Source organism: Apodemus sylvaticus, chromosome 12, assembly GCF_947179515.1.
Source record: "Apodemus sylvaticus chromosome 12, mApoSyl1.1, whole genome shotgun sequence".
Classification (NCBI taxonomy): Eukaryota; Metazoa; Chordata; class Mammalia; order Rodentia; family Muridae; genus Apodemus; species Apodemus sylvaticus.
Genome location: NC_067483.1, coordinates 69,334,475 through 69,350,249, shown reverse-complemented (window position 1 = coordinate 69,350,249; position 15,775 = coordinate 69,334,475).

Sequence of the window (15,775 nt, the reverse complement as noted above, 5' to 3'; positions counted from 1 at the left end):
TTTTTGAAAGTGCCAAGAAGCTAATCTAGCTTTGACATTGGAAACCCAATAAACTATCTGCATAATTGTCTTGCTGACACTCCCTCCGACGCAAACCTTGAGTTCTATCAAGTTCAGGCAAGCATCCGGTCCAAAGAATACATTTTATCTCTGGCCCTCAGGAAGTTTGCCATTGAAAGGCAAGTTCTGGCACCCAACAATAAACGGTTCATGCTAGTGCAGCATTTTATAATTATGCTCTCTCTCTCTCTCTCTCTCTCTCTCTCTCTCTCTCTCTCTCTCTCTCTCTCAACTAACTCTGCATCTTTCTCTCTTAACATTAAACAGGAGTTATTCATTTATCCTTCCCTAGGGCACTTCACAAAAATCCTTCATTGTACTGACATGGGGTGCCTGATTTTGCTTGATTTTTTTTTTCATTGTTGTTGGTTGCATGTTTATGGCTAGTGATATGACTCCAGACCTCCCATGTGGACTCAGACCACAGTGTCATTCAGGGTGAAATCTAAATCCCAGGCTGGGAAAACCAGACACCCTCGTTCTAGACATCCTACTCCCTGAAACATGGGATGAAATTCCATTTTTCTTTCTCACAATGCTTAAATACCTAATTCAGTCTCTGTTGTGCCCTTGCCACCAATGGAAGAGGATCTATCATTCTAGTGAGAACTGCAGTTCTTACAGTTTTCCTCTGCATATTTTGAGATGGGGTCTCACTGTGCAGCACTGGCTGGTCTAGAAATCAAAAGAGATATGCCTGCCTTTTTCCCCAAGTGCAAGGATTAAAGGCATACATTATCATAGCCAGTGTAATATTGTTTGAAGCCTAGGCATGAGCTTGTATTCTTTAACTAGATTCCAGACAGTCTTCATATTTCTGACTCTAAACTTTATCACTCACTGGTCCATATCTGATCACCTGATCTTCTTTCTCTCTGTGCTAAATTCATGGAAAAGAATAGAATCAGAAAACAAACCTATGACTCTCTTCTCAGCACTCCTGTTAGGTCAAGGATCCCAAAGACTTTGTACTTAACCTACATTTAATTATAGAAAAATTTACATACACAGAGAAGCAGAGATAACACAGGAGCACTGATCTATTCACCTACTGGAACCCACACTCATCTACACTTTGTCACATCTACTCCAACTGCAGTGATTGCTGTCATGTTAAAGACACTGACATTTTACACTGAGTGGTACAACTCAAAGCTCCAAAACAAATTCCTTTAACACATAACACCCTTGTCTTAAGAATTATAAACCAGCCTGTGTTATCTCTCCTTGATCCATATCCAAATTCCTCAATGTGACTATTAGAAATGTTGTTAAATTTCCTTTTCTTGGGGAAGTGTAAACAGTATCTACCCCCTCTTCATAAGGCCCCAATCTCAAATCTATGTATAAGTCCACAAAATTCACTCTGGAGAACCAATGAGTTAGTTTAGTAGAGCAGCAAGTGAGGGGTTTGGGCAGGATTTGGGTGCCCTTGAAGCAGCCACACTGGAAGATCTGCACCAAGTCTCAATGATAACTCCCCATGGCTACAGAAGGAGGCCACTCTCTGGGCCTTGCCAGCCTGTTCCTCTAGCCCAATGTGCACTTAGGTAGAATTACAGACAACAGGGTGGGAGGAGGGGCTAGATACTCAGCTGAGGATCCCATGACCCTCAATGCCCTCCCCCTGTGAGGGAGCACCAATTGTTGTCAAACTGGGCTTTGGTGACTTGCAAGCATGCCCAGCTGAACTCCTGAAGATGTTATGTGTCTGACAGGAAAGATAGTCCTGTATATCTGTTATATTCTTTCAAGTCAGACCAAATTAAAGATGATACATAATCTATTGGCCTTGTTTAATCTAGAACTGTACTCCCAACTTTCCTTCCCTCAATAATGACTTGTAGAAGAGATCAAAACAATTGTCCTGTAAAATGCTTATGAGGGAGACATGGGTCAGTGAGTACAAGTGCTATCCTTCTAGCCCAAGTTTGATCCCTGGAACCAACAGTGGAAAGAGAAATAACTCCCTAAATTTGTCCTCTGTCCTCCACACACATACTATGGCATGCCTCTACCTGCACGCATGTGTGTGTGCTTACTGCTAAAGACTCCTTAAATAGTATCCTTCTTCATGTGACTATAAAGTTATATGTAACTACCAATTAGAACTTCCACCAAGTATGAAATAACATTCTGATCATGACTTAACACAGTCACAAGGATAACACCACACTTGTGATTCCTCTTCCTTCTGTGGGATAAAACTGGCCACACACCAAAGCCAGCCAAGTCTCATCTTGTTGGTTCTTCCCCAGGTGAGAAACACCACAGGGTGGTTGCAGGCAGAAATCTCCCGGTCCGTTCAGCCTGTTAGATACTCGGGTGTATTGGAATATCTCATGGTTTTGCCACGGGAAAGCACTAGGGAGGGGTTAGAGGAAGCCATAGGCATGGTAATTTCCATTATACTAGACAAGCCTTCAGAGGGGAACTAGGGACAAAGATGGCCAATAAAATGCCAGAATTAACTATCATGCTTTTTACCAGTCAGTCAGCTAAGCTTCAGAACCCAAACAGAGCCGAAGGAACATGTGACAACTATGTACATGTGCACCTGAAAGGAACATGTGACAACTATGTACATGTGCACCTGAAAGGAACATGTGACAACTATGTACATGTGCACCTGAAAGGAACATGTGACAACTATGTACATGTGCAGCTGAAAGCATGGAGAGCAGGAGTTATGCATCTATTTATCTGTAGTAAAGCCCACTATCTGGACAGGCTTCCGAACGATGGATGCTGCCTGGGGAGAGGAGTCTACAAAAGGACAAGTAGGAAGCCTGGGGGTTCTGAGTGGGACCGAGTCATGACCCAGAGGGAAGGAATACACAATTATTGTGTTCAATGTAAAAATATTTACATACATACTTAAAATTTAGTTCTCATGTTTGCAATATATAATAATGAAGGTAAATCTGAACAAATTAGTTTTAGCTAGCAAGATGTACAGAAAGTGAATTAGAACTAAAAACTATTAATTGTTTTTACACAGTAGTATTTTTAAGTGGCCTGTGAATATTTTAAAATAACTCATTCAGTTGCAATATTTAGAAACCTTTGGTGAGAAGAAAGGAAAGCTGATACTCTGGGGCAGACCTAGTTATCACAAAAGTGTGACTTTGGTCTAGGGTTTTTCTCCATCTTAGTTAATTCAGCTTTAACTGAAAACACACTAAGCAAGAAGCATTGTACGGTTGCCATTACACAATAATGAGTGCATTTTCTATCCTGGGGAAGTGTGTGGTCTAATTGGACAGTAAAGGTGCATTAGCAGAGAGTCATAATAAACATAAGAGGTGATGTAGTCAAGGTGGTAAAGGTCCCTGGAGAGCACTGTCCAACTTGTGTGCAAGGACAGGGAAAGCAGAACAGATTTCCTGGAAGTCCATAAACAGATTTTAAGGAGTGCTTGTATCGAGTCTGGCTTAAAGGAGTAGGCTATTCAGGGTTGGCAAGCCACACTGGCTACAAGTTTGGGCTCTGTGCTCATGCTAGCTAAAGTCCTGTCTAGATAGTTCATTCTTAGGCCAACAACGCACATAACATCGCCTTCATCAATAACATCAAGATGGCAATATAATATCTAGTTCACAGGATTACTATGAGGATTAAATGGAATGAGCATTTAAAGCACCTCTGAATTAAGTTTCCATTGTCGTGACCAATACCTTGATCCAAGACAATGGAAGAAAAGTTCACCTTGGCTTATTGTTTCAGAAGTTTTAATGGTCAAAGTGGATAAAAACTTTTCACCTTATGGAGGCCAGTGTCATGTGCCATGACCTCACTTCCTCCAAGCAGACCCTGTGTGTTAAAAGTTCTGCCAGATCCCAACAGCCTAGAGAAAAGCCTACACTTAATCCACAGATATCTGGGAGAAGTTCTAGATCCAAGCTATACAGCACTTTAGTACATAACTCTGAATTAATATAAAGTATTCACTTTAAATACCCTTTTCCCCTGATATGTCTGCATTTGAATTTGGAGGAAACTTAATTACAATGCTCCCTGTGCTTAGAAATACCCTTCCTGGGTTGGCACAAGGCTTTTAGTCTCTTCATCTATAGGCTCCTAGACAACAGGTGATGTTTTAAAAATTTGTCTGGTAACATGTCTTCTTATTTTTAATTGAAAAAAAAAAACCCTGCACAATACATTTTGATCATGATTTTTTGCTCTGAAATCTTCTTCACCTCCCTGCCCATTCAGCTTTGTTTTTCTTCTTTTTCTTAAAAAAAAATACATCTATGTACACATTCACACAAACCCACAGAACCTAAGCAAGCAAAAGGTCAACAAGACAAGTGCCCCCAAAAAGCAACATGAGACCAAAAGTCTACAAAAATACCAGTGAGGGCTGGAGAGATGGCTCAGCAGTTAAGAGCACTGACTGCGGCTCTTCCAGAGGTCCTGAATTCAATTTCCAGCAACCACATGGTGGCTCACAACTATCTGTAATGGGATTCGATGCACTCTTCTGGTGTGTGTCTATGAGATAGCTACAGTGTACTCATAGATATTAAATAAATAATATTTTTAAAATACCATTGAGTTTTGTTTTGTTTTGGCCAACTACTCCTGGGCATGGGCCCCACCCCTATGTGTGGTTGGTGTACCCAATAAGACTCAGTTGGAGAAAACTGATTTTTCTTTGCCAGTGGGTATCAATCGCAGACAGCTTCTTGGTTAGGAGTGAGACCTCGTGTCCACCCCCTTATCAGTTCTGGGACCCCGTCTAGCATGAAGCTAGGTAAGCTTGTTTTGATATAGAGTCTCACTCTTTAGTCTAGGCTAGCCTGGAGTTTACTATAAAGTTCAGGCTAACCTCAAACTCATGACAATTCTTCCTCAGTCTCCAAACGACTTGGATTATGAACATGAACCACTATGCCTAGCTGCAAGTTTGTTTTGGTGTGTGTGTGTGTGTGTGTGTGTGTGTATGTGTGTTTAAAAAGAAGTTATCCTGCCCAGCAGTGGTGGTGCACTCCTTTAATCCCAGCACTTGGGAGGCAGAGACAGGTGGATTTCTGAGTCAGAAGCCAGCCTGGTCTACAGAGTGAGTTCCAGGACAGCCAAGGCTATACAGAGAAACCCTGTCTTGAATAAAAACAAAACAAAACAAAACAAAAAAACAAAAAACAAACAAACAAAAAAGATTTATCTCAGCTAGACTAAACCTCTAGCATTCACCAAAAATCTATTGCATTGGCTGCTGTTGATGTTGATATTGTGCAATAAAGAACACAACCATGTTCTGTACTTTAGATGCTGCGCTCTGATGGGACCACTGTAGGTTAACAGATAGCTATAGTGAAATGTAAGCGCTGTGGTAGAGGCAGTACAGGGCACTAAGAGAACCTTCTAGCCTGGTCTTTCATTCACTCATTCATTCAGCATTTGAGTTCCTCAGATATACCAGACTTTATGCTTCACAGCGAGCCTACAAAGACGTCTTCTCGGTATGTTTTTCTTTCAAAACTGACAGACTAATGAAAGACATATGATGCATTACAACATAGACACCATGAGTGCTTAAATACTTTAAGAACCCTCCCAGATATGATTAATACTGACTATGAAACTGGCAAGGTTTTATTAAGGTAACCTTCTAGCTAGGCCTTAGGAAAAAGATTCCTAAGCTGTCAGCAGTCTGCTGGGAAAATACCAGGAGGAGGAGGCTGTTTACATAAAGGCCAGACGTACTCATCAAGAACAATAGATTCAGGACAAGAGGCACAGAGACTGGTTGGATTTCGTTTTGTACAGGCATTTTTCTGACTTAAGAATCTCATTCACAGCCTTTTTGAAGTGTATCCCCAGTGTCAGCCTGAAACCTCTCTGCTCACTGCATGTGGGCTTCTCTCCGTGTCTTTATCACACCCATAGATAGGTTTAGGAACCAGGAAGGAATGAAGCCACGCCTGCCCTTTTAGCTCTTGGCATTCCAGCTCCAATCTCTTACTCACCCACCAGCTTCCCTCCTTCCTGACCCACTTGGCAGCTCTGCTGACCTGGCTTCGACTCCAGCATCTCTGGAGGCTCGCACTAGTCCCCATTCAGACGTTAAATCAGCCAATAATCATTGGTAGGCGTATCAGTCAAGTCATATTCTCCTTCCTTTCTGAGATGGTCTTCTTCCTGTTTCTCTCTCCAGCGAGCTCTCCTCCCTTGCCATGGCTCTCTCTGTGTATCCATCTTGCTTTTCATATAAAATGCCATGGTTCCCGATTCATTACCATGTATTGCTCAATCTAGCATGCTGTCAATTAAAATATGCAGCCTTATTTTATGTGCTATTGAAGAAAAATGTTCAAGCTGAGAAATTTAACAAAAGATCCTAAGTAAAGCTAAAAACAAATCAGAAGTCTGCATCCATAATATATAGCTATATATAGACATAATTCCAGAGAGAAACTTACTAGAGAACAGAAAAGAGCATCATGTGTGTCTCCATTTTGGCACTAGGAGAGAAAGAGGGGGGGAAAATTCATTTGAGAATTTAAGTTACAAGCTATCACTCATGGGCTAAAGATGGAAGTCATTAGTGGAGTGCCTACCTAGTAGGTTCAAGGCCCTGGGTCTGACTGCTGGCCTAGCAAAACCAAAAGAAGAGTAAAAAACAGCTGGACATTTATGCAGATGGTAAAATGTATGATTGGTCTAGACTACACATCTTCAGTTTAATTTGAAGTGGTCTAAGAATGACAGGCAGACACAAAAGCAAGTCCTCAAAACAAAAGTTTACATTATCCAAACCATACACTCCTTCCATTAGCTACAGGCAAAGCCTTTCATGTCTAACACTGCCAACAATACCAGCCATCCGTGACACTTCATTGTAGAGAGGTTTGGACTATAATCTCTCTTTTGTGTGTTTAAATTAAGAGAACAAAACATTGTCTAGTATGAGCATTCCAAAGCTCTAAAGATCAAAGAATGGAGGCTTGGACTTTAACAAATCAACAGAATACTGGGTTGCTGGTTTAGTGCTCCGCAGAGTCATCTCTAAGTCCCTGACAGATCAGAACTCTTCTGTCTAGCAGGTTAGGCTCAAGCTTCCTTGGTGGCAGCATTCGCTAAATGCCATCCTGGCATCCATAGATATGGTCTGGAGAGACGAGCCTTGAATCCAGGCTGAAGCATCTGAGAGAGCCTCTGCTAGTTCTGGGCTTTGTAATTGGAATTTACAAATGGTGACTGGGCATGGCCATGCACATCTTTAATGGCAATTGGGAGAGGAAGGCAAGAGTCTCACTGTGAGTTTGAAACCTGCCTGCCTTGCTTATATAGGGAGTTCCAGGGCAGCCAGAGCTACTCCATAGTAAGATTCTGTCTCCAAAACAAACCTAACAAATTAGACTTAAAAAATTAAATGCTGCTGAAGATTTTGAGAGGGAACCAAAAAAAAAGGGGGGGGGTCATAAAACGTGACCTAGATGAGAAGTATAAAATCCTAGATTTTTCTCTGTAGGAACTCCAGTGACTGTCCAAAAAAACTTCCTGTGGACTATCTGGAAGGACTGTGAACTCTGTTGACGTGAACATGGCTCATCCCCTTGCATAACTCGGGCCCCAGTTAGCACCTCCTCTGAGAAGCCAACTGTCAGCTCTGTTTATAATAGCCCACCTACCTCGAATGTTTCATCGCTAGTCTACTTCTTTTAGTCATAGCGTTCATCAAGAAGGCTGCCTGAAGTCAGCGGTTAACTTGCTTCTCTCCTTTACCTGGCTAGCAGACAAGGGCCCTGCTCAGCCCTATGAGTCTAGTCAAAACAGTTCCTGACCCCAACGGATGACACAAGAATGGCGACCTTAATTACTTTAATTTCAGAGGAACCAAATCTCATGATGTGACGTTTACGCCAAGCTTTCTTGGGTAATTCTTTTGCTTCGAGGAATTAGTGCTACGGCTTTAGTGCCTGCCATAGCCCTCAGCCCTCTGCCTACTGAATAATGTGCTACCATTAGGAGACCTGTGTGACTATTAATCAAAAACTAAAGAGAAAGAGTGAGAAATAAAAGAGATTAATGATTTAAGACAATGTTTCTTTAAGTGAGAAGGGGGAAGTGTGCTATTACCCCCGGGGTGGAGGATCTGACTATGAACACACTCTAAGTTTGGGGTCACTTGTGGTAGCAGACCTTGAGCACCAGAAGATAGCTGCTATGATATGAAAATGCACCTACCAGCAAGCAATCCACTTTGACCTTCCAAAGCTCTGACCAGTGAAGGGGTGCCAGGGCAGGGGGACACAGTTTCGGATGGAACCGGGTGAGGCTGAGCAGTCAACATTACAGTGTTCATAATGGCTGGCACTGTGTTGGAAGCTGATGAGACAAAGATGACTAAAGCTTTGTCCTGTAAAACAAAGGTGTCATGGCTGCTGCCCCACTCAAAAATGCTATAAATGGTATCTTCAGTAAGTCAAAGGATTCTAGTTTAAGAGCAGCTGAGATTGGCATCTCCCTTTGTAGAGGCTGTCCTCATTTCCTTTGTAAAGGGTGCATCCGGTCTTTCCAGTTCAGGGTGACCTGTTACTTGGGGATTAGTAATGACTGTGGTGCAGGCGACAGTCAGTTTACTGACTCTTGGGATTACGGAAAAGAGGTCAGTATTACAGTCTTGGAGATGAGCAGAAGGAAGTGGGAAGCCAGATGAGTGTGTAAGTAGAGAGAAGAGGAAGAGAGAACAGAGGAAGGATGTAGTCAATGGAGCCCATGGGGAATTAACTGCAAATCTCACTTCCTTGTGGCTCTCCTCATACTCCTCCAGCTAGGAATGAGAAAGCCAGGCTCTGACCTTCAGAGAGAACAGAGTCCCTTAGTGTATGACACTGGTCACAGCTTCCTCCATTTCCTCTGGCTGTGTCCACTTACTTTGTGTGGTCTCACTTTACAAAAATGCCTGTTTGGAAATTGGTGTCTGACTGAGTGAGGGACTTATACCCTCGCTTTATTTCCACATTGACTTACCCTCAGGTGTCTGTCTGAGCCCTAGATGTATAAAATCCTGAGAGAAACTCTTAGTGTATAGAACAGATGGCCCTGGGTCACGAGCAAATAATAGACTTTTCAGAGAATCTCTACGACACTGACATTTCTTTTCGAAATATTTCTGTTCCTGCTTCTTTAAGCAATGTGATTCTTTGGAGATCCTGAGATGCAAAGTTGCTTCCCTTTCGCTGAAGAAAACTACCACAGTTCAATAATTCCCAAGTAGACCTGTAACAATGTGGGCCAGAGAAAGCCTAGTCATTTGTTAGTCAAAGGGAGAGTAAGAGGAAGTGATAAACTGAGGACAAATTGCCCAGTCAGGTTAAGAACCACATCTCTTTTCCCAGAATGAAAGTAGCTGGCTAGTTAGCACTGTAGGGCTTCAAGAGAAATGCTGCTTTACGGTTACCTACAAGTTGGACTGGCAAAATGCCTTAGCTGGCAAAGGTGCTTGCCTCCAAGCCTGAGTTCAGTCTTTGGGATCTATATATGGAAGGAGAGAATTAATTGCTGAAAGCTGTCCTATAACCTCCATCTATGTGCCCACTAATAGCCCCACCCCAACTCTCAAATTATTCATGGGCACAGATGCATGGAAATGAACACGCGCGCACACACACATACACACACACACATCCCAAAATGTAGTATAGAAAATTACCTGTAAGTTGACAACCACGGGGAAATGGAAATATTCTGAGGGATAAAATCATTACACACCTGCACTGTAAGAATCCCAATGGCATCCAGATTCTCCATCTGGCTGAAACTGAGCTCCTTAAGGCTTAATCATGCCTCTGTCTCTAACTAGCAAGTCACCTTGCCTATAGCAGGGGTTCAGGCAAATTATCATTGAGTGATTGAATAAAAATATTTGAAATGTGTGAGTGTATGGAGCTAAGAATATCTTTGTGCTTCCTAATGGTGTAGAATTTACCCTCTAGGAATAAATCCTTATTTCCCTTTTTTTTTTCTTTTGATTGGATATTTTCTTTATTTACATGTCAAATGTTTTCCCCTTTACAGGTCTCCCCTTCCAAAACCTCCCTCCCACCCCTCCCCCTACTTCCTCCCCCCCCACTCCTGTCCTCCTGCCCTCCCACCCTCAGGCCCAAGAGCTTCTTCTCCCACTGATGCCCAACAAGGCCATCCTCTGCCACATATGTGGCCAGCACCATGGGTCCCTCCATGTGCATTCTTGGGTTGGTGGTCCAGTCTCCAGGAGCTCTGAGGAGTCTGGTCTGTTGACACTGTTGCTCCTTCCATGGGGCTGCGAACCCCCTCAGCTCCTTCAGTCCCTTCTCTAACTCCTCCATCATGGACTCCCAAGCTCAGTCCAATGGTTGGCTTCGAGCTTCTGCCTCTGTCTTTGTCAGGCTCTGGCAGAGCCTCTCAGGAGACAGCCATATCAGGCTTCCATCAGCAAGCACTTCCTGGCATTCACCTTAAAATCTAGGTTTGATGGCTGTATAAGGGATGGATCCCCAGGTGGGGCAGTCTCTGGATGGCCTTTCCTTTGGTCTCTGCTCCACGCTTTGTCTCTATATTTCCTCCTGTGAGTATTTTGTTCACCCTTCTAAAAAGCACTGAAGCATCCACATTTTGGTCTTCATTCTTCTTAGGCTTCATATGGTCTGTGAATTGAATCTTGGGCATTTGAAACTTTTGGGCTAATATCCACTTATCAGAGAGTAGGGACTTATCAGTATCCCACAGTATACTGTGTTTGTTCCTTGTGACTGAGTCACCTCATTCAAGATGTATTCTCAAGTTCCATCCATTTGCCTGCAAATATCATGAGGTTGTTATTTTTCATAGCTGAGTAGTATTCTATTGTGTAAATGTACCACATTTTCTGTATCCATTCCTGTCAAGGGACATCTGGGTTGTTCCAGCTTCTAGCTATTATAAATATAGCTGCTAGGAACAAAGTGGAGCATGTGTCCTTATTATATGTTGGAGCATTTTCTGAGTATATGCCCAGGAGTAGTATAGCTGGGTCCTTAGGTAGTACTGTGTCCAATTTTCTGAGGAATAGAAGACTGATTTCCAGAGTGCTTGTACCAGCTTGCAACCCTACCAGCAATGGAGGAGTGTTCCTCTTTATCCACATCTTCACCAGCATCTGCTGTTAGCATCTGTTGTCACCTGCGTTTTTGATCTTAACCATTCTGACTGGTATGAGATGGGATCTCAGGGTTGTTTTTATTTGCATTTCACTGATAACTAAGGATGTTGAACATTTTTTTAGGTGTTTCTCAGCCTTTTGAGTTTCCTCAGTTGAAAATTCTGTTCCCCATATTTTAATAGGGTTATTTGGTTGTCTAGAGTCTGATTTCTTAGTTCTTTGTATGTATTGGATATTAGCCCTCTATCAGATGTAGGATTGGTTAAGATCTTTTCCCAATCTGCTAGTTTCTGTTTTGTCCTATTGGCAGTGTCCTTTGCTTTATAGAAACTTTGCAATTTTATGAGGTCCCATTTGTTGATTCTTGATCATAGAGCATAAGCCATTGGTGTTCTGTTCAGGAAATTGTCCCCTGTGCCCATGTGTTTGAGAGTTTTCCCCACTTTCTATTTTGTTACATTCAGTGAATCTGGTTTTATGTGGAGGTCTTTGATCCACTTGGACTTGAGCTTTGTACAGGGAGATAAGAATGGACCAATTTGCATTCTTCTAGATGTTGACTGACAGTGAACCAGCACCATTTGTTGAAAATGCTGTCTTTTTTCCACTGGATGATTTTAGCTCCTTTGTCAAAGATCAAGTGACCACAGGTGTGTGTGGGTTCATTTCTGGGTCTTTAATTCTCTTCCATTGATCTCCCTGCCTGTCACTGTACCAATACTATGCAGTTTTTATCACTATTGCTCTGTAGTACAGCTTCAGTTCAGGGATGTTAATTCCTGAAGAAGTTCTTTTATTGTTGAGAATAATTTTGGCTATCTTGGGTTTTTTGATATTACAAATGAATTTGAGAATTGCTTTTTCTAACTCTATGAAGAATTGAGTTGGAATTTTTATGGGGAATGCATTGAATCTGTACATTTCTTTCAGCAAGCTGGCCATTTTTGCTATATTATTCCTGCCAATCCATGAGCATGGGAGATCTTTCCATCTTCTGAGGTCTTCAATTTCTTTCTTCAGAGACTTTAAGTTCTTGTCATATAGCTTTTTCACTTGTTTGGTTAGAGTTACACCAAGATACTTTATATTGTTTTTGACTATTGTGAAAAGTGTTGTTTCCCTAATTTCTTCCTCAGTCTTTTTATCCTTTGGGTATAGGAAGGCTACTGATTTGTTTGAGTTAATTTTTAACCAGCCACTTTACTGAAGTTGTTTATCAGCTGCAGGAATTCTCTGGCAGAGTTTTTGGGGTCACTTAAGTATACTATCATATCATCTAGAAATACTGATAGTTTGACTTCTTCCTTTCCAATTTGTATCCCTTTGACCTCCTTTTATTGTCTAATTGCTCTAGCTAGAATTTCAAGTACTATATTCAATAGATAGGGGGAGTCCCTATTTATTGTCTAGTCCCTGATTAAGTGGGATTGCTTCATGTTTCTCTCTATGTAGTTTGATGTTGGCTACTGGTTTGCTGTATATTGTTTTTACTATGTTTATGTATGTGTCTTGAATTCCTGATCTCTCCAAGACTTTTAACATGAAGGGATATTGAATTTTGTCAAAAGCTTTTTCAGTATCTAATGAAATGATCATGTTTTTTTTTCTTTGAGTTTGTTTATGTAGTGGATTACGTTGATGGATTTCCGTATATTGAACCAGCCCTGCATCCCTGGGATGAAGCCTACTTGACCATGGTGAATGATCATTTTGATGTGTTCTTTGATTCAATTTGCAAGAAATTTATTGACTATTTTTGCATTGGTATTCATAAAAGAAATTGGTCTAAAGCTTCTTTCTTTGTTGGGTCTTTGTAAGGTTTTGGTATCAGCACAACTGTGGCTTCATAGAAGGGATATTGGGTAGTGTTCCTTCTGTTTCTATTTTGTGGAATCATTTGAAGAGTATTGGTATTAGGTCTTCTTTGAAGGTCTGATATAATTCTGTACTAAACTCATCTGGTCCTAGACTGGTTTTGGTTGGGAGACTTTTAATGATTGCTTCTATTTCTTTAGGGATTATGGGACTATTTAGATTGTTTATCTGATCCTAATTTAACTTTGGTATTTGGTATCTGTCTAGAAAATTGCCCATTTCATCCAGATTTTTCAGCTGTGTTGAGTTTCAGCTTTTGTAGTAGGATCTGATGATTTTTTTCAATTTCCTCAGTTTCTATTATATTGCCCTTTTCATTTTTGATTTTGTTAATTTGGATACTGTCTTTGTGTCTTCTGGTTAGTCTGGCTAAGGTTTTATCTATCTTGTTGATTTTCTCAAAGAACCAGCTCCTGGTTTTGTTGATTATTTGTATAGTTCTTTTTGTTTCTACTTGGTTGTTTTCACCCCTGAATTTGATTATTTTTCTGCAGTCTATTTCTCTTGGATGTATATGCTTCTTTTTGTTCTAGAACTTTCAGGTATGCTGTTAAGCTGCTAGTGTATGCTTTATCCAGTTTCTTTTTGGAGGCACTCAGAGCTATGGGTTTTCTCTTAGCACTACTTTGATTCTGTCCCATAACTTTGGGTATGTTATACCTTCATTTTTATTAAATTCTAAAAAGTCCTTAATTTTTTCTTTATTTCATCCTTGACCAAGTTATCATTGAGTAGTGCATTCTTCAGCTTCTATGTGTATGTGGGCTTTCTGTTGTTTTTGTTGCTATTGAAGACCAGTCTTCATCTATAGCGATCTGTTGGAGGCATGGGATTATTTCAATCTTCTTATATCTGTTGATATTTGTTTTGTGACTGATTATATGGTCAATTTTGGAGAAGGTACCATGAGGTGTTGAGAAGAAGGTATATTCTTTTGATTTAGGATGAAATGTTCTACAGATATGTTAAATGCATTTGGTTCATAACTTCTATTAGTTTCACTGTGTCTCTGTTTAGTTTGTGTTTATATGATCTGTCCATTGATGAGAGTAGGGTATTGAAGTCTCCCACTATTATTGTGTGAGGTTCAATGTGTGCGTTGAGCTTTAGTAAACTTTCTTTTATGAATGTGGGTGCCCTTGCATTTGGAGCATAGATGTCCAGAATTGAGATTTCTTCTCGGTAGATTTTTCCTTTGATGAGTATGAAGCCTCTGTCCTTCCTTATCTTTTTTGATGACTTTTGGTTGAAAGGTGATTTTATCCAATATTAGAATGGCTACTTCAGCTTGCTTCCTGGGACCATTTGCTTGGAAAACTGTTTTCCAGCCCTGTACTCTTAGGTAGTGTTTGTCTTTGACACTGAGGTGAGTTTCCTGTATGCAGCAAAATGCTGGGTCCTGTTTATGTATCCAGTATGTTAGTTCATGTCTTTTTATTGGGGGAATTGAGTCCATTGATTTTAAAAATATTAAGGAAATAGTGATTGTTGCTTCCTGTTATTTTTGATGTTATTTTTATTTTTCTGTGTTTATCTTCTTTTGGGTTCATTGACAGAAGATTATTTTCTTGCTTTTTCTAGGATGTAGTTTCCTTCTGTGTTGACATTTTCCATCTATTATCCTTTGTAGGGCTGGATTTGTGGAAAGATATTGTGTAAATTTGGTTTTGTCATGGAATATTGTTGCAAGACATTTCCTATCTATTCACATTGAGGTAGCGAGAGGCCAGTGATTGGAGGGGAGAGAGGAGGAGGAGCTAAGAGAAGTGAGGGAAGGAGAGAGAGAGGCTCAGGGGACAACAGGAGCTGAGGAGAGAGGGAGACACAGCTATCCAGATGACTTCAGACATATTTCTGCTGTTTTGGAGAGGTCAGAAATATTGGGATAAGACTTTATCATTGTGAATTGACATTATATAATTGGGAGTTTTATATACATAAAGATATTTGGTTAACTATTCAAGTTTAAGTATCATGCTTTACTGGATACTTGGAAAGAAGAAGCGTGGAATTCCAGCCATTTACAGAGTCTTTGGTGGAGAGGAAACACAATAGATGCTGTGAGAGCTAGCTGAAAGAAAGAGTCACCCTGAGTGGAACATGCTGGGACTTGGTGTAGAGGCCTGGTGGAGCAGTACTATTTTTTAATTATTACCCAGTATAGAATATCTTGGTTTCTCAATCTATGGTAATTGAAGTTTTGCTGGGTATAGTAGTCTGGGCTGGCATTTGTGTTCTCTTAGGGTTTGTATGAGATCTGCCCAGGATCTTCTAGCTTTCACAGACTCTGAGCATAGTCTGGTGTAATTCTGATAGGTCTGCCTTTATATGTTACTTAACCGTTTTCTCTTACTACTTTTAATATTTTATTGTTGTTGTTTTGTGAATTTGGTGTTTTGACTATTATGTGACAGGAGTAATTTCTTTTTTGGCCCAATCTATTTGGAGTTCTGTAGGCTTCTTGTATATTTATGTGCATCTCTTTCTTTTGGTTAGGAAAGTTTTCTTCTATAATTTTGTTGAAGACATTTACTGACCCTTTAAGTTGGGAATCTTCGCTCTCTTCTATATCTATAATCCTGAGATTTGGTCTTCTCATTGTGTCCTGGATTTCCTGGATGTTTTGGGTTAGGAGCTTTTTGCATTTTGCACTTTTTCTGACTGCTGTGTCAAATGTTTTCTATGGTATCTTCTGCACCCAAGATTCTT